The 20,988-nt window shown below is 35.9% G+C and overlaps 1 long non-coding RNA gene across 1 annotated transcript in view; it reads right to left on the reverse strand.

Moving 5' to 3' along the window:
• LOC120628145 overlaps positions 1 to 20,988 on the reverse strand; it is a 63,210-nt gene that overhangs the window by 28,488 nt on the left and 13,734 nt on the right. Inside the window, exon 2 of the long non-coding RNA XR_005658952.1 lies at positions 19,896 to 19,936. This is a non-coding gene — a long non-coding RNA (uncharacterized LOC120628145). The remainder of the gene's footprint in view (positions 1 to 19,895; positions 19,937 to 20,988) is intronic.

Raw genomic sequence — 20,988 nt, forward strand, 5'->3', positions numbered from 1 at the left:
CCTTGTCATTCTAATAACATGTGGAAAGAAAATATTGGCATTTCCCTATGATTATATGATTTTAGTGGAAAACATTGTAAAAAATATATTAAAATAGGTAACAATAAAAAATGGGTTTCAACTTTTTTTGAACAATGAATTAATTTTAGGCATTAAGGGTAAAGTCTGCTATGGCATTCCATATCCGAATTGCATAATATTTATCGTGACAACATTTTGGTAGGTAGGTAGGTATCAGGTAAGGTTAGATTAGGTACATGTGGCCTAAAATAACTTAGTTCTACCACATCAGCTAGTACGTTGGTAGCGACCTATTTGTACGACATTTTATCTAGGTTCACGCATGAAAAACAGACCTGCAACGATTTACAGATACCTACCTACCTCATACACAGCACACAATCATCTAAATGTCATACATTTGTTAAAATCACAATTATAAATTATAATTAATTTACTCGATAGTAATAAATATAGGTGCCAACTCTTTGCAAGAAATATCAAGGTTCCAGGAGGGAATCACAGCCCCAAGATTGAACTGTCAGCCTGCAGATATGACAGAGATTAAGAAACGAGAATAACGTCAAGTGGTCGACTCACCCAAAACGAAAATCCAGAAAACGCCACAAAACTCACTAGAATCCACAAAAAAAGGAAAAAACTGTCAAATCACTCGAAAGAAAGTACGCGTTCCGAGACAAGGACAAATGATGTCGCTAAAACAAGTACTGAGTCGCGGTTCAAAGCCCCGAACGAGACGGCTATCGGTTTCAACGTTCAGCCTCAAATTAAAGAGTTCATTGCACCTCCTTACGTGGGCGCGCGCCGCTCGCCGTCCCGCTCGCACGCGCCCCGCGCCGCCGCGAGCGAGAGCGGCGTGCTCTACTTCTTGCTCCGAACTTGAATTTCGATCAATATAGCGCGACACACCCGGACTTGGTACTTGAGATTTTTCAAGCCATTTAAAATGTTTAAGATTGGAAATTAAACAGTTTCCATGCTCGAACAGCAGTGATTCTGTTGTTGGATGGGATACGTAATCGTACGTATCAGAGTTTTTCTCATATGTTGTATAAAATAAAAGTTTTTTTTCTCCTCCATGATAATACCAAGGGAATATTTTCTTTTAGGCACTTTTTTTGCTGCAGTAATGCCAGCCACCAGAGAGATAGACATAAATATATTCATGCAGAATGAAGATTGTCAGTTTACTGTGTAGGATGTGAAAAATGAAGGCTTTAAAATAAGTAATTTTCAAGTCAACTAAAGCATTTTTTCAATTATATTTATGAATGATAACTATTTTATTCCACACGAATGAAGCTCCAGCTCACTAGATATTTTTTATGTCTTAAATAACTATTAGATTTCAGTAACTCAAAATTCAGCAGTCTATGCAAAAAAAAACATTTTGAATAAAACTAAACCAACTCTCATGTGATTATGTTCTAATGTAACAAAAATCACTGGGTGGTTTGCTGTTATTTTTGTTATGTCCATCTTCATCATATCCTCATAAAATCAAAATAGACAACTAGACGGTAAACCCATCCAAATTGAAACAAAAATATCAAAATCGATTTAAGGATTCACGTTAGTAGCACTTTTTTTGCTAAATAAAACACATTGAATTGAAAGCTTCTAGAGGTTGGTTAAGAATTTATAAATGGCATTTAAAATAATATGTATTTACTTGAATCAAACGCTTTAAAACATAATCAAATAATAATAATTAAGTGCACACGATAATGCTTAAAGCTTCAAAGTATGCGGTGCGGCTGCATGCATTTACGTTGGTATTGCATAGAATGTTATGCTTAGCAACAGCTCTTCTATTTATAGGCAGTTATTTATAGCTCTGAATCATTCAATTAGAGGTCTAGACTGTACGATCGGCTACAATGAAACAATATGCTATAGCGTTATATATCTTAAGCGCTACATTTTAAGAGTTGTTGTCGTGTGTCCAGGTGATTGCTAACTCAGTGTACGCGACGAGTAGAACGCCAATCTTAAATGGCTGCAACATGGTAATGTTTTACGATAAGAATTTTACTTGAGGCGATTCTCGGTAGAGACAACATTCTTCGTGGAAGATATGATTCCTGGCTACGCCTTTTTGTAATGCAATTTTTTACATTTCCAATTTTACTTGTGGCTGACATTCCATAGATTTATAAATTAATTAACACCGATAGCTCACCTTTGCATCCAAGTAAAAAATGTTTTCATGTTCCGTACTTCTAAATGAAAAAACAGGAACCACAGATGGTCACTTGCCTGTATGTACGTCTATCACGGTATAGTTTATTTTCTGCGTAATGAAACTATACCTTAAAAATTTCTTATCTAAACCAGCTTTAGTTACGATGAAATTTGTAATAGTTTGCATCCTGCAGACGGACATTGAATACTTTTTATCCTGGTAAAATAAAGAGTTCCCGCGGATCCTTGTTCTCTCGCTGGATCTATGATTTTCAAATTTCATTTAGATATCTTTTGTAATGACTTGTGATAGACAGTAAAAAGTCGCATAATTTACCCTTTTTAACGAGCATGATTCTGGGTTGTTAACCTATTTAATATTAATTAAACTAACATAAATATAATAAAACGTTTAATGCACAATTAGGTAACTTAGTTGACGATACCATATCCTAGCGGGTTATAAAAGAAGTAGTTGTGATGTTAAAAACTATGTTATCGTCAACGTTAATTATAGAATTTAAACGGTACATACTCAGTAGAATATTAGTAAATAGAACTCGAAGTCTATTAATACCGCTGTCGCTATAAATCAACGTACAAAAGTGAGTTTTACCTAGCTGCCCTTGCATGCATAAATTGAATACTTCTGGAATATGCTAATGAGCAAGTGTTCGACTGATGTCAGACACGCTTGCGTAGATCTCGCCCGACAAAAACTCAGCGTGCTTCATTATGCTTACGAGGCAGTGTGTTGGAATTTAAAACTCTCCTGTATTCAGAAACTGGTATGTTTAAATATGGTCAAGGTTAAGCCATTGTATTGGCTGGATATTAAATATTACTTACTGGCACGAGCAACTTTAAACGCGAAGGTAAGAAACATTTTTGTTAAACAGAGTATAGAGCACATTTACGCTGTAATAATATGGAATCCAAATAGAAAAAAATATTTTATCGGTACTTTAATTATTATCTGTTCATGTTACTTTCTCTAAAAAAATGCTTGCTGATAACAACTAACACAGAAAAATCCTGAGCTTCAATTCAAAATAAGTAACCTGCGTTGTATAAATAATTCAACCTGAGGAACTTATATTGTATTTTTTTAAACTTTTATTAAATTGTGAAATTAAATTTATTTTATAATTTTGTATGTTATTCTAATCAAAGTTTTAGGATTATCTACAGTTCTTGACATTGGCACCCATATAGATTTAGATTACTTTATCAGTGTAGTCAACTGCCGTGTTACCATTTTTCATGTGTACTTTGAACTAGGTTCCCATTTTCACGCTGACAACATTTTTTAATTCACTTGAAATTTCCCTTTAACTCACATATACCTGCAATATGCTATGAAGTTTAATATGTAACAACAAAAACAACAAAAAAATGGTCAACGAAGTATTTCTGATAACAAGAATTAGTGTTGTAAATAGTGAGTAATAATTCAATATATCTGTCATGAAAACTTGATTTTAATTTGTAAAATAGAATAGTATATGTACAGGAGTTTTATTTCGTCAAAATTACTATTTTTTGATTTTCATTTTGTAATTAAAAGTTAAAATGTTTAAGATTCTCATATTGCTTTATAATTGACCTACATTTTTAGGCTTTAAAATCTTGGTTGGCTGTCCTCAATTCTGCAGTGCGTCAGTAATTTTAGCGCATGCGCGTACCGACGAATACACCATAAATACTTTCAGCTCAAAAGACTACTAGATTGTTATCTATGCAAGATTTGGATCAGAGGTTATGTGTTTATGCGTGTGGTGGTACAATTTTTCTCCAAATAGGTAATATGATAAATTTGGATTAGGTTATGTGCAGTACGGTAATATATTTTAATATGAGATTCTGTGCTTTAAAGTTTGTTTTACGATATTGATACTGGCACTGCAATGAAGTTATGGTATCCCTAACTTGATGTTGGATACGAGGAATGTTTACGAACTAATTGAACAATTTAATTATATTAGTAATTGACATTATTTGTACATATTTTGTTATAATTATAAAGACGTCACGTTTGGGAGTTAGTGAATTTGTGTCACTGCCAGGGTAATCTCTGGATCTACTGAAGCAATTTAGAAAATTTGTTCACAAAAATAAAGCCACATAATTTGTGAGTGCAATAGGCTTTATATTCACCTGAACACAAAATAATTTTACCGAGTAGTCGAGTTTGCAAAGTAAGTCGGAGAAAAACATTCAAACTAAAACGTTTTTTACAAACTCTGCCTTAAAGATTAGAGATATATAATTGAATTCTATAGAAAAAATATAGAACTTAATAATGCCAACAGAAAAGTTAGTAATAGCATACATATAACTTTTATATTTAAGTTAAAAACAGTTGTTTTTCATATTAAAAAAATAATTAAAATCGTTAGGTTATGTTTATTAATTACTAGCGTACCCAGCCCGCTTCGCCGGGCTGGATTTTGCTTTATTTTATTTAAACAGTAAACTTACATCATTAAATTTTTAATTTAAGTCTCATAATTTATTAAATCATTTATTTCTCTCCGTATTCATTCTCTTCTATTCTCTTCTCGAGCGGGTGAAGATCATTATCTACACCTATGTACACCCAACAATAGAATATTATCATAGTAAATAAAAGCTGTATTTGACAGTTCAAAAATAGGAGTGCTCCGATCGTCACCAAACTTTACAGGATTACTCGCCAGGTCAATCCGGAGATTCCCTGAAATTTTCATTGAAATCAATCCAGCCGTTTCGGAGCCTATACGGAACATACCCACACACTTTTTTTATATATATATATATATATATATAGAAAGATATTATCAAAAACTATTTATTCATATAATTTGGACGAATGGTTAAAGAGATAATACGAGATACGTAAGGAAACGCGACAAAGTCGTAATCTTTTCATTAATATAAAATTATTCTATTAGATGGATTTTTCTTATATGTTCAGCATGCCAATCTATTTAGAAATAATCAATGATAGCTTTTATGGGGTTGGAACTGAAAAGGACTGTATAATAGTTTGATACCAAATAATAACATTACATCTTATCTTATACTACTATATAAAGCGGAAGCTGAGTTTGTTTGTTGGTTTTTTTAATTGAAAGCGATGATCTCAGGAACTACTTTTCCGATTTGAAACATTATTTCAGTGTTAAGGCTTATAGGTGTTAGGCTATATGTGTAAGGCTATAGGATATATTCCTTATGCTAAGACCAATATGAGCATAGCACCAGTGAAGAATGTTTGATAATCGGGGTTATTTTCCCTTTTGAGTGCTTCCGCTGCGTGCGCTGCGTAAACGGTTAAAGTTTCAATAAAATCATGTATCACATAGTTGTTTCCCATTAAAAGTTCAAAAAAAAGTCTGTCACAGCATATGTCTGTCTTTTAAGATTGACTTATAGGGGAATTAAGTCGCGAGGGCCCGCTATTTTTGTATTATTTATATTTATTTTGACTTATTTTATTATTTTTTCTTTTATCGAATACTTGCACATTGATTTCATTGAATGTGACGGCCTATTACTTACTTACTTCGTATTTACTATCACTTATGTACGAATAAATATTTGCCATAAAAGTTTCTTACAGCTCATAGATATGTCGTTCGTCGGCCGTATTTGAGACTGGATGAAACAAAAATACGTCATTATAAAGAAATAAATACATAAATGTGTAAGAGAGAATGAGATTGAATACATAACACATTTTAAATCCAATTTCGGATACCATGGAACCTGAATAATATGAAGACAAAGAACACAACACATCAATGTAAGGAGAGAATGGGATGGAAAATGCATTCTTTTGAAAATTGCACAAGATACCTTTTTCAATTTAAGTTATTATGAAAGAGAAATGTTTCTGTAGCTTATATTTTCCTATTTAGTTATTGGTCCGTCCGTGGACGTTAAATAAAGTAGTAGATAGAGAGAACTACTTATAAAAATGAAATGTAAATAATGAAGTATCAAGAGCTGCCGCGTCGCGTTCGCCCGCACCTCCGAGGAGGCGGTGGGCGTCTCGCGCGAGCAGGACGGCGCGGCGGTGCGCGCGCGCCGCGACCGCACTGTTTTAAAAATGAGCGCTTCTTTCAAACGACTGCAAAAGAGAGCTTCTGATTTCCGACCGGTGTAATAATACCGGTGTGAGCGACTGACGTGCTTGGCCACTCGGGGTGCCTAACTAACGCTAGATTATCTACAGGCGATTCCTTTGTAATATGTGGTTCGCCTCGAATTCAGACCTTGCGCTCTGTGGCAAAAACTTTTTCCTTTTACGGGTACACACTACTTTTTGTTATGTATAAGTGAGTCGGTGAAGTCCGTCGCTATAGGGAAACGTGACAAGAAATCTCTTTACGAATTTTTGTTTTTTATTTATGTTTCAGATTGTCACGTAGTGTATATATTGTTTTCCATATTTAATTATGTTTTGGGCTTGTATAGTATTTTATGTGTTTTTGGGCCTTGTTGCCTGAATCAAATAAAAAAAAGACCACAAAAAAGACAATTGTATCTTACCTGTCTTAAATTGTATGCAATATTTTCTTGTGTGTAGTGTAAAGTTTATTTTAAATTTTTAAGTCAATAATAAAAACACATTTTCTCAAAGAAAGTCTCTTTCTATTTTATTTGCTTTTATTCATTTAATTACAGTTGCTTTTTATTATTTTTAAAACATACTTTACACTAAAAAGTAGTGATAATATTGTTGTCATTCGAAGACAAGTTAGTTAGTTGTCAGTGAGTGATGTAGGCTGCAGGTTACCGTGGGAACTACTACTGCACTGATGTCCACGGGACTCTAGTTAGCTTCGCAAGGGGTTATATGTGCTTCTCTATAGGTCTATGGGTTTTTGGACAGGGGGTGCCAGGAAAACCCCAATAATAAAAAACATTAAGTAATTATCTATACTTATAATAAAAATGTAACAGGTCAAATTCTGTACATTGAAGATTAAAAAAAAACGTTTTGGAGAGCACCTATAACCGATACTGAAGCCAAAACTGTAATTTTTTTCATTCGTGTCTGTCTGTCTGTACCTGGGCCGCGGATCACGCTGAAACAACATGAATGAATTCAAATGAAACTTCGCACGATTTGAGGTCTTACTACGAGGTAGAACGTAGGAAACTTTTTATCCCGAAATACAGCTCGGTTCCTTCGGGAGAGGGGATGAAAGCGTTTGACTATTCATCACCATCACTCTGTCACATGTTAACCGATTTCAATAATTCTTTTTAAACTCGATAGGTTATATAATCAGGTTAGTTTTGCCCCAATTTCATTTAGATCTGAAGAATATGATTGGAGATAGAAGACAGAACTCCTCAGCGTATAGCAGCAGACCGCTCGCATAAGGCTTAACGATACTGAATATATAAAGTGTTGTCACATTTATGAGGGTGGATACCAAATTGCCTTTCAAACATCCGAAGACGGGCGCCCATCCATTAACTGACTTGGGTCAATGTTGCTTACCCACTGCTATTAACTTTCAAGTATCTTGTGCTGCTCAAACATTATTAATGAAGGAGGTAATTTGTTCCAGGAAATTAAAGTATTTTAATTGAGGCAAAACGGGAGTAAGTCCTCGGGACGGAAATTTCCGATTGATAATGTTTACGTGATTGAAAGTTTCAAATAGTGGGACACCTTTTGTCATTTGTTTTAATATCTTGAAATACTATCTTTACTTTATATCATATGTATATTTGGCACATCCGGTACGATTGAAAAAAACTGTACGTTTGGTATCTGATTTATTGAGGTAAGTGTAGATTATGTAACAGTACGCCTTATCCCGTAATTTACGCGTTAATAATAAGGATATTCTCGATTATGATGAATTAATAAAATCAAGTAATTCGTTTTTTAGGGTAGATGGGTACGTTCAGTTTTCATGTAAAACCAAGCATATAAAAAATGGCAAACAAAAATTAACATTTACCTATGTGTGTGTAAATATAACTAGTCGTAAAATATTGTATTGTGTGTATACCTCGGTAAGGTATATTTAAAATAACCTCTTTTACGTTTCCATAGTAATCGATGACCCCCCATTGATGACCTTATGTATTTTACTTATTTTCACAGCATTGTGTCCTATGGCATTTTATTATGGGGTAATGCTGCTGATATAGATTCTATTTTCGTCCTGCAGTAAAGGGTTGTTCGTGCGAAATATAAAATAGGCCCAAGAGAGCCATTAAGGGATAAATTTAAAGAATTTTAAATAATGACGTGCATAGTCAGTACATAGGTATATGATAATTTAATTTATGTCCATAAAAATATATCAAAATTTAAAAAGAAAATGGACTGTAGCAATATTAATATTAGAAGCAAAAATAAACTCGTTGTGCAGTTTACTAGGCTACACAAAATTGCTAATTCATTCAAGGGCAATTGTATATTATTTTATAACAAATTTCCAAAGGAAATCTTTGAGATGTCTCTCAAAACGTAAGCTTACCTACAGAAAAATCCTATTATAATATTGTGGCGGTCTCCACATTACATAACTAGATGGCGCTACTAAAATCCTACATCGCGCTAGCGAAGTGTTCACAAAGAATGCCTATATATACAACTTCCAAAAATGAATGTTCGGACCTCTGTACCGAGCACGATCACCCGCTCGGAGGAAGATCTTCCTATTGTTACGGTCGAGCGTATCACCAAAGCTCCCGTACAATATTAAAAATTACTTGAACGATAAAAAAGCTCGGGTGTGAATTGCTCTAGCTTTATAGCTTAATATAAATTTACTGGAAGATGGTGACAACAAAAAAAATATTTACCCGGCTAAGTTTGTTGTGGGCTCTTCTTAGACCAGGGCGCGTTTGGAACCCTCGTAGCTTTAGATTTAAGTTGGCGAACGAAGTTCTTACCATCCCGTTACAATTATGTAAACAAATATGCATGAACGCTTCATAAGTGCCTGTAATAGGCCTACATGAATAAAGAAATTTTGAATTTGAATTTGAATTTGACCTTAAATGTGTTTCACGCCTGGCTGTTATGGCTGCCACCGCGTATTTCTTTAGAATAATTCGTTTTTTATTTTGGTTGATTGGATCGATTCAAGGAAACAGTTGTTAACCAAAAGAGTCGGAGAATACTGCAATACCCCATTGGTATATTCGTGATAAGGCTCCCTATTTCTTAGCCATGTACCTATAAGAGAGTGCACAGGCGAAGTCGCGGGTAAGTCGCGGGTAAGCGCAGTAGGTAGGTACCTATAATGAAACAAATGACACCTGATACTTTCACCGTAAATTGAAGTCAGCAACGCCCCAGATATAGAGCGTCGATCTTAATAGAACAACCGTACGGATTCCGGTTTGATCCGGAACTGGCGCCGCGCGGGGGGCCGGACGCCGGACGTCCATTTCCCGGAAAAGTGAAACTGTGCATGGGGAAACCATACCGCAATCATATTTTGTCATGAGATGTGACAGGCGATAATTGTTACGTCATAGCTGCGTCTTCGCGATACACCACACTATTATTAACAACTTCGTTCAAACTTAGTTCATTTGTACCTTTTTTACTCCCTTGTGACTAGTGGTTAGATGGTCAACTGCGGTTCTCGAAGATCTTGGTTCGGTTCCTGGGTAGGTAAGCATTTTATTTGGTAAGCTATACCTGTGTTTAGGTGTATCTATTCTCACGGTTACTTTTTCCGGTGCTCTTCGAGATAAAAAGACATATGTCCACATCCAGAAACCTAACTATATGAGTGCAAAGTTTGATTAGGATCGGTGCAATGGTTGAGCCTAACATAGGTAACAAACAGATGGACACACATTGGCATTTAGGTATACTATTAGTATGGAATGGCAATGGACTAATACATTTGTACCGGGCTACCCTACGGCTCCCCGCATACACATCAACATTATTGACAACTAGCTGTTGCCCGCGACTTCGTCTGCGTTTGATTTTGTTTTTTGATGTAGCATCAAATTTAGTTGTAGATCTAAAAAAAATTAAAGTATTCAGTATCGCTAAGCCTTAAATGAGGGGTTTGCTGCTGTCCGCTGAGGAGTTCTGTCCTCTATCTCCAACCACAGTTTTGGCCTCACACCTCTATGGTACAAAAATAATTATTTAAATCGGCTATAATTTGTCGGAGTTATGATGTAAAATCGTCAAACACTCATCCCCTCTCCCAAAGGAACCGAGCTTATTGTCGGGATAAAAAGTTTCCTATATTACTTCTAACACTTCCAAGAATATATGGAGGTAGGGATATAACTGCATATTGACATATGTATTGCCTGCGTATTGAAGTGCTATATAATATTGTCTTTTTTTGTACTACTACAAGTTTGCCCTTGACTGCAATCTCACCTGGTGGTAAGTGATGCTGTAGTCTAAGGTGGTAACGGTTTAACCTGTTAGTTGTATGGCATATATACTAAAACCATACCCTTATCGGTATCTACGCGTACAGTAGGGTTCGTAGCTAGCCACTGCAGGAGCCTCCCACCAATAGACCAGAGAAAACTCAGAAATTGCAAATTACTAAATAGCCCTTGCTGAGCACCGAACCCGGGACCTCCAACTTAAAACGCAGCGCTGCTTCAAATATAAACAATATAAATACATATTGACAATGTGCATTATCGACGGCCGACTGGCGCAGTGGGCGGCGACCCTGCTTTCTGAGTCCAAGGCCGTTGGTTCGATTCCCACAACTGGAAAATATTTGAGTGATGAACATGAATGTTTTTCAGTGTCTGGGTGTTTATCTTTATATTATAAGTATTTATGTATAAAAATATTCATCAGTCATCTTAGCACCCATAACACAAGCTACGCTTACTTTGGGCAAGATGGCGATGTGTGTATTGTCGTAGTATATTTATTTATTCATTATCATCATATCAACACTTCAGGGCACGGGTCTCCTCCCACAGTGAGAAGGGGTTAAGATCTTAGCCCACCATGCTGGCTCAGATTGGTGGACATCACACACCTTTGAGAACATTATGAAGTACTCTCCTCACGATGTTTTCCTTCACCGTTAAAGCAAGTTGTATTTTAATTGCTTAAAACGCACATAACCTAGAAAAGCTAGAGGTGGCCGGGAGCTGGGATTCGAACTCGGTCCCCCAAACTGAAGTTGAAGTCCTACCCACTGGGCTCTAACCGCTTCCTTGACAATATTACATTGTCAATTGTGTGCGGGCAGCCTAATTATGACATTAAATACATTTCAAGCGCTCGTTGACATCATCCCATGAAGCTGATTGCATTGTAGTTGTGTAACTTGTAAAGTGTGCACGCAGCTGGTCTGCTGAAGGTGGCGGAAGGTGATCAGACTATCTCCACCAGAGACAACGCGGAATCACCCAGGGTTGCTCTTAAGATTGAGCTCGAAGCAACTTCGGAGTGTGTGAAGTTTACCGTGTCAGTAGCCAACTGTACTACTGTATCTTTTATCTATCTAACTCTACCTATATCTACTGGTAATCAAACTGTTACTGGGCGATTACTGTACATTCAATTATTGAAAGGAAATGAAATGTGTTTATTTGTATGAATCCCTACTAATATTATAAATGTGAATGTAAGTTTGTTTGTTACGCTTTCACGCAAAAACATATCAGGCAACCCCAACATATAAAATTTGGTCAATTTTATATAAACAACCTAGTTCTGAGGCTTCAATTGCAGAAATTCATCAATTGAATAAAACGCATTGCTCAATTGCCACTTTTTTAATATATTTGGAATTTATTTTTTTGACATTTTGAGATTTTGGAATTGCATTAAATATTTTTACACACCTGTAATTTTACTTTAGTTAATAATCCGTTAGCTTCATATCGATAAAGAATTTTCTTTGTTAGTGATAGAAGATGAATCCGTCGTTCGCCAAAATCTTCTTCAAATCTTCACCCACTCATTTACTAACTTTTGACAACGCTGCTTACCTAGAGTATTTTTAATCGACTATGTAATTGCAATTTACTATTTTTTAATTCTGCTACTTAGTCCAAAAAACTCTCGATTATTACCAGTAATTTATGATAGAGAATGAATAGAATAATAGGTAAAGTATAACGGTAGTAGGTCCCCGGGATAGTCATTTGCGATTGACAATGTTGATTGCGAAAAAGCGGGTACGTCTGTTTGTTTGTTTGTTATCTGTTCGGCTCAGCCTTCACCTATCTTAATGATTTTTGGCACAATTTGTATCCGGCACATAACCCACAAAGCGTAGAATACAGGTTTTTTTTTGCATGCATCAGGCATTCGAGCGATATACATTGTACAATATTATCCCCGGGAAAAAAGCTGTTCAGGCGGTTCCTACGGGGTGCTTTAAAAACTTGAACAAACGTGGACGAACAAAGTCGCGGGCAGCAGTTATATTATAATTGCGAAGGATTGAGACATAAATTAATAGCAGTCTGGAATAGCAGCTTTCTTCATTCCGATCCCGGGGAAATGTGCGGTTCTCGAGGGATAGGTTTGTTCTTCACAGAACGAAATGTTATTAGGTAGTGCAGTGGCAGGTCGGGGGTCAGAGAATGGCATAAACAAAATTTCCACGTGAACAAAGTCGCGGGCATCAAGTATTAATATCACAAGTTCGAAAGGAACTCTGCATGTTTATCTGTTACCGTTTGACGCCTAAACAAATCAATATAATTAGAACAAAGACTGTATTCTAGTTAAGGATAAGATCCGCTATAGTCCGGAAACAGGCAATTCCCGTGGAAAATAGCCTAAAATAAGTATTGTGTGATTATTTAACGCGTAGGTAATTAATGTGTAACAAAACCGAATACTAATCGCATTATTGTACGATGTAATTCTGTCAGCCTCGTGACCCTGGTGCCATACATTGGACTCAATGGCTGCAACTGTTTTGCGGAGACCTAAATATCAATTTTGGACTAAAAATAACTCGCTAAAGCTGAAATGACGTTTACCAAAAAGGTCGTCGTCAGGTCGTCGACCTCTAACGCTGGTTGGCGGGTCCTTCAACTGGGCTTTTTGGTCTTTTTGGGCATTTGATAAAACCTGTCTGTACGAACCTGGTCCATATCAGCCGGACACTTAATTTTGGGAATTAAGCGTCCGGCTGATACCTACCTTTCTATAAGCTCGTTGCCAGACTTTGCTCGCGTTAAAGAGCGTTGACCTCAATTATCTTAAAAATATATATCCCCCCTCCGAATACAAGGTACCGTTAGTTAGCCAAAAGTCTGTCTTGTACTCGAATCTCTTAACTAATGTAATGTCGCCCCTTTCACTGTTGTCTTTTAGTACAGGCCATTTTTTTATTAATTTTGATAATGATAAAAATGAAGGACTAAGCGGATTGCCCACCTGATAGCAAGTGGGAAGCCATCGCATGTAAACAGAGCAACACTTCACAGCGTATGCAGTGAACACGTGAAACAGAATGCTGTCCTGTGTCCATGTACCTGAGGCGTAGGTGTTTAGCCCCATGTGCCTGTAATTACACCGGGAACCGTCCGGCACTCAGCAACTCTGCTGCAGTAGTACCCTACCGGATGTGCTCTGTCACAAAAAGCTCTACTACTTCTTTAGTTGAGAGTCTACTACTACTCAGAGTAAGTAACGTAAAATTGATATTTTGTGTGGGTGCTCCAAAATCATATTTAAAATGTAGTACTTTCAACTAATTCTGAATTACCTTTGAAGCAAAATTGTTTGTTTGTAGCGACTCCATCATAGGGTTGAAAGGCAGGCAGACTATCAAGAACCTCAGCAGTGCCTCGTTTCTAAAAAATCTTTACTCCCCAAACAACACGATATCAAATAAACGACGCGATAATATTATATTTCGAGGAACGCGATAATATTATAGGAGGAATCGAAATCGCATGTTTTTTATTTTGTTCTAGCACTAAAGTCCTCATAAATGTGTCCACTTTATGTATTCAGTATCGCTAAGCCTTAAATGAGGGGTTTGCTGCTGTCCGCTGAGGAGTTCTGTCCTCTATCTCGAATCACATTCATCAGATCTACACGAAATTTAGGCTATAAACAGATATTAAAACCTCTACTTACAGTACAAAAATAACTATTTAAATCGGGATATCATTTGAGTTACGGTGTACAATTGTCAAACACTTTCATCCCCTCTCCAAAAGGAACTGAGCTTACTGTCGGGATGAGAAGTATCCTTTGTTACTTGTAATACTTCAAGAATATGTGTACAAAGTTTCATGAAGATTCTCACGTCACGTGGCAGTAACCGGGACCGTAAACTGTTAGCGTGCTCTGTTTGTCACGGGGGGGAAAGCGACCAGTCCCAACATTTCGACTGGTACCTACTCAACACTCAATTCTGGACGCCACTCGGGAGTGGAACCAACGCCACCTTGATATATAGTCGAACACATCAATAGACCACCGAGGCTGTTCAATGAGCGGGATAACGTAAATTCCCAGAGCCCTTCCCGCTGCGATATATCTTGCTTATCTTGGATGTATATTAGAAATATTTCGGAGAGTGTGCCATCAAACTGCAAGGCATCGTTACGAAGTTGATGTTCCAGACTCGTACAAAGCGTTTTGATTCCTCGTTCCAATTCGCACCGCAAATATCTGGAATACTCTTTCGGCTTCCGTCTTCCCCGATTCCTATAATATGGGCTCCTTCAAATGAAGAATGAACAGGAATCTTTACATACTATTGGGTGTGATTGGTGTCAAGAAAAAAAGAATGCAAAGAAACGTGACCTACAAGGTCATTTCACTATCAATTCTCGTCCATAAATTATGAACCGCAGTCTCGGTTGTTTCACTCCAAAAACCGCATTTAAACCGGTAGAGCATCCGTTTGCAAGTTACTATGTCATAGACACATTGACGGGCAAACCTGCCAAACTTATATAAGTATTAACTTATATAAATGACTGCAAGTACTGTGGGGCGATGGTTGAGCAACGTTGACAATATTCACCAAATATTGAAGTCTCCTGAGACTGAAGTGAATCGAAAAAGCACCTGTACCAAAATACGCACCCACCGAAAACAATAAATTAATTAAATAAGAACTAATTATCAGTAGGTTAAAATACGTATTAATTTGATAAAATATCTGGGACATATCAAGTTAAAGTTATCAAAAGTTTAATTATTTACCCATTTTATAAAACTTGATTTAAAAAAAAATACTTAAGTTGGTATAACTTTTAAACCAGAAGTTGCTTTTTTTAAAACTTTTTTCTATCTTGTTTTGTTTTTAGTTCGATTAACCAATAAACTGGGGTTTTTCGCTTTTTAAAACAGTTTTTTTAATATTAGCGTAATTGTAAGTTTATTTATTTCCACGCGAAATGAATAATGATGTAATACGTTCTACAAGTCAGTTCCACTCGCATGCAGCCGGTGGCATGGAGTGGCGGCGCATCGCTGGTAGCTGATAACGCTGTCTGTTATCAGCGCACTCGCGAGTGCTCAGCTAATTGTACAATGATTCTTCTGTAATTGCCGTCACCGAGCCAGAGTGTGATGAAGCAGAGTTTCAGTTTCAAATGACCAAGAGAAATACTAACTATCTGTTAATAATATAGTAGAATGTGTTTTATTAACTGGCGCTTGCCCGCGACTTCTTTTGCGTTTATCTAGGTTCTCCAAAGGTACCGCTGTGCTTTTTCGTGACATTATGTATGTGATGCAAGCTATCTCTATACAGGATAATTTTTTTTCAGTGCGGATATTTTAATTTGTCATATATGAACCAAATTTATGAATATATATATATATATTTACTAGCCGTTTCCAGCCCGCTTCGCTGGGCGAATTGAAAAAGGAAATAAATTACATTTTATGTTTCATTTTTATTTATTTTTTTCATATTTTTATTATTCTCCTTTTTTTTTATTTTTGTATGAACATAAATAGGCCCCGCGGATAGAACTGTAAGCATCGATATTGTTTAGACTTACTCAAATTCCAAATTCCATCGATTTAGCCTGTATCTTTCATCCAGGTGATTTTTCTCACTAATATTCATTGTAACTTTCAATGTGCAATCATTATAACATTTCCGTGCCTTTCTTCCAAAAATTAATAATAATTGACATGAAGAAAAAAATTTGAAATGAGCATTGAAAGTTTAAGTTAAAGTCATTGCAAGTCTCATATGTGAAGTTGAAATCTATCTAGGTTCAAGTGCGCCGAATTTTCTGTTAACTAAAATTTTCTCCGTGACATCAATTTTTTATAGAAAATTAATTGTGCATGTTTTTTATGAATTGTATTGGAATAAGTAACTAAATTTCTTTTCCACATCTCATGTGCTTGGAAAATGCATTCATTTTAATCTGTTACATTTCCGCGATCCCGCAATAAAAGAATTCGTCGGTTATGTAGTCTGCAAAAGTAAAATGAATGTAAAATTCTTAGTCCGTTGATTGGATAGCTACATGTAAAGTTAAGTTTTTGAAACCTCTCAATGACTTTTTCTCCGCTGCCAAAAAGACGATTGTTGTAAGGAAATACACGAATATCTCTACATACACGAAGCTCCCCACCAAATTTGGAGTCTGTAGAAGTTACAGGTTAGAAATAAAAATTTTAGATTTTAACACCCACCCCCGCAATTCCTGTCGGAAGTAGACTTTATTGAAATCCATTTTGAGATGTTCTTTATGTGAATAATAAAAGATTCCTACCATATTTAGAATTTTTAGAAGCTATATTTCGAAATTGAAATTTTTTATTGTTAACACCCACCCCCGCGAACCTTATTGGAGGTGATTCATTGTAAAATCCGCTCGAAGATCATTTTTATATTACATATAGAATACTCTCACTAAATTTGGAGTCTATAGGAGCTATCGCTTGGAAATTGAAAATTTTCATTGTTAACGCCCCTGCAATCTTCTTTGGGGTGGGATATCGTAAAATTTGTTCATAAATCATTTTTACATCACTTATAGAAAATTCCTACAAAATTTGGAGCTTGTAGGAGCTTTAGCTGGAAAATTAAAAATATTAATTGTTAATACCCACCCCCGCAACCTCCTGTGGGGTGAGCTATCGTAAAATTCGTTCATAGCCTATTTCTACACCTCTTACAGAAGATTCCTACCAAATTTGAAGTCTATAGGAGCTATAGTTTAAAAACGGGAATTGTTCATTGTTAACGCCCCCGCAATCCCCTTTGGGGAATGAATTTCTTAAAATCTATTCATAGCTGTCCTCTACATATAGAGCAAAACTAATATTCCTACCAAGTTTCACGTTTCTAAGTCTTATGGTTCCCGAGATTTCGTGGTGAGTGACTATTTAGATGGGAATTCTTCGATTATCATCGAAATTTTTAACTTTTTATCGGGCTTTTTTAAAATTTTCTTACATACAAAACTTTCTCCTGACAATTCTGAAGATAAAAAAAAGCCCAATTGGTCCAGCCGTTCTCCACTACCGTGAGTAGATTCTTAGCTGAATGTAAAAAACCATAATCCGTTTAATACACTCTTTTGAAATCCATGAAAACAAAAGAATCAAAAGAAAATGCTTATCTTTTGTTTTTATTAGCGGGATAAATGTTCATAAAAGTAAAACAGCAATAAAAAAATGAAGGAATGTTGGAATTCAAAAAATAGATAGCCATAAACCATCTAGGAAAAATTTCGCATCGAATGGTGGTAGTTTCGTGTCGATACGATCAGTGATTTAGGCGTGATTGAGCCTCAAAGGAAGACCATTTTCATTATATATATATAGATTTATATGTTTGACCTAACGATACAGAAATTAACGGTTACAAAAGATTAGTCCCCGGAAGAGATAATTTTGGGCACCCTAAAATGGCTCTCAGCTCTTAACTTGCGATCAACGTTCCGTTCTCGCACTCGGTCCTATCGTCGCAGCGGTAATTCCATAAAATAAAGCACTTAAAAACTTAAACAATTAAAATTTAAAAACTCATTACTTACCTATGCATGCCACACATTACGATGTATTCTTTTTCCGCAATCTCACCTGGTGGTAAGTGAAGATGCAGCCTAAGATTGTAGTGGGCTATTATTTTTTTAGGTATATACCGTTTAGGAGTAGCCATTATTTGCTTATTTTGTGCTCGGACATGGTAAAAAAAAAATATGAAAAATTTAGTGGAAATATGTTCAACCGATACCGAACCAACAAAAAAAATCCGCAGTGGTTTTAAAATTATCCTGTATTATATATTAATTTCATCAAGATTGTTGAAGGTTGAGCATAACATAGATCACACGCAAAGAGACAAACAGGCGCACTTTCGCAATCAGCATTGTCAAATGTGATGCATTAGCGTCCGTGTCTGGGGTGACTACTGGGGTGTCACCACCTATTTTACTATATAATGACTGCTAATAATTTGGAGATGTGTGCCGTAGAATTTACCTTACTTTCAGTTTTCTATCACTAATAACGAATACTTAATTAAGAGTCAACATAGTTGACTTGTATGCTGAAGATTAACTAAGACAACTTCTACCATTTTCATGAAGTGTCAGCAGCTACAACGTCATAATATTACATGTAGCAAGTGTGTACTTATCATGTAACATTAAGTTTGTTGTCTCGTATGTCCAGAGATATTCACCAGATCTTCACGAAATTCAAGCAGATTTTAAGTTATTTAAAAAAATACTTATGTAAATACTTTTTGAAATGACAGAAATAATGACGTGTGAGATTGATAAAGTATTTCATCCCCTCCCCTGAAGAAAAACTCTTTATTTTTCGGGATACAAATAGCTTCAATGTTTACCCGGAGTATGGGCTAAATCCGCTAAGTAATACCCGCATGATACAAAGAAAATAAAGAAAAACAGTTTTGGGTTCTCTCTTCATATTTAAGCTTCTCCTGATAAAAACATTCAGAATATGTTTATTAAATGTACTGGAATATTTTAGTCACTACACAGTTTATAGTTTTCTTTACGCATTACTCTTACTTACTTATACGCATACAACTTGCAATGTTTTTAATGTGTCATGGACTTTTGTCACCTGCGATTGAACTCCTAAACTGTATCTGCACTAACAACCGTCGGGTCGACTTAGATCGTACTAGATACGTAGACACTGTGGATCTGCTGCCAATGAGGTATCTAAGCCACATTATGGCACACAGAAAGTGTCAAGGTATATCACTTCCTTCCGGTGAATTTAATGGACATACCCACTAAAATTATATAATTTAGTGGCTACAGTAGCCATACAAACTTACTGGAATTTTATGACATCAAGGACACCACCTAATATGATTGTAAGAGCATATAAATATTTACATTATGGTAATAGGTACAATCAATTAGGTTACAATCAAGAGAAAAATTTCTGCGCCTATCTATGGGCCTACTTAAACAAAGAAATATTTGACTTAAATTTTTAACTAAAATATCTCGGACACAATACAAATTGATCCCGCAGGTTAATTAATAAATCGTAAACAAGTTCATTTATAAAACTCTTTTAACTCTTATACAGGTAAGTATCGAGGCTGACACAATATAATATGAGAGTTGCAACTATCGTGCAACGGGTGCGTTTAGTTCCATGAAAACTTGTAATTTACGCATGAAGTCGCGGTCATCAGCGTGTTTATTTAAAAAACTATGTGACTATATCATGCAAGTGTTATGTAACAGAAAGTATATCGCCGGTAACCGGAACTTACCTTATTTTGAAATCAGTCTCCAGCTTTCCGCATCAAGGAATCTGAAACAAACAAAATAATTTGATAAGATACCATCGGCATTATGATAAACCCCATTACTGGTTCACAACTGGGCAAGGGTTTTTGTATCTAAAACTATTTTACAATACTGTTACATTAAAACTGCTAAAAAGTGATGGCTGGTTACCAACCTTGTCGTCACTTCTTCCCCAAAGAAAGGTGGTTTACCTAAATGGTTATGGTTAAATAAACCATTTAGGTAAATGGTTTATCTTTAATTTTCGTAATTGTAATAGGTGTTAAGTTAGGATTGTTATGAGTTGCCATAGCACTCGCGTCCAGTTAGCACCTGGACCAGCCATCGGCCAGCGACCCAGAGCGTCCACTGTCACTACCCGCACCGTACCAGGATACCTAATCAGATCAGGAATGCCCATCGGACCAGGCTTCCTCACCAGACGACGGTACAAAAATAAAAAAAATATGTTTGTTTAATGTATATGTTCTCTTATATGCCTGTAGACCAGACTTTAACTTATTTAATTTATTTAATACAAAAAAAAACATGTTATTTCTGCGAAGTGACATTACACTGTGAAACCAAATATGTGATTCGATAACGTCGAGTAGTGAAGTAATGGTTAATGGTTTGAAGTAATGCGTAACAGAGCAGTAACAAGTAGACTTATTGAATAATTTATTTATTTGTTTTATCAAATTAATAAAAGTCGTACACGACAAAAGTTGTTAGATTTAATGCAAACAACTACAAGCCGAGACCGTTCTGTTTTTTTAAAACCTGTAGTTGAAATTTCTGAGAACATACCCAGATGTGTAGGTTATGAAAATAATTGCATCTAAATCCGTTCACCCGTTAGAGCTAAGTAACTAAAGTAAGTAAGTAACTATTAAGGGTTTTTTTATTGATTTACTTAAAGTAAAAATTCAAGAATATTATAATTATTTTATCAAGGGTTCCTATACAGCAATGTGAGATTGCCTCACAGCTGAGCATATTCCACCTACGGCAAGTGCAAGACGTACACGAGAAATGTATCGCCTCTGAAAATACGCCAAGACGCAGATGACGTCA

This window comes from Pararge aegeria, chromosome 12 (assembly GCF_905163445.1).
Source record: "Pararge aegeria chromosome 12, ilParAegt1.1, whole genome shotgun sequence".
NCBI classification, from domain to species: Eukaryota; Metazoa; Arthropoda; class Insecta; order Lepidoptera; family Nymphalidae; genus Pararge; species Pararge aegeria.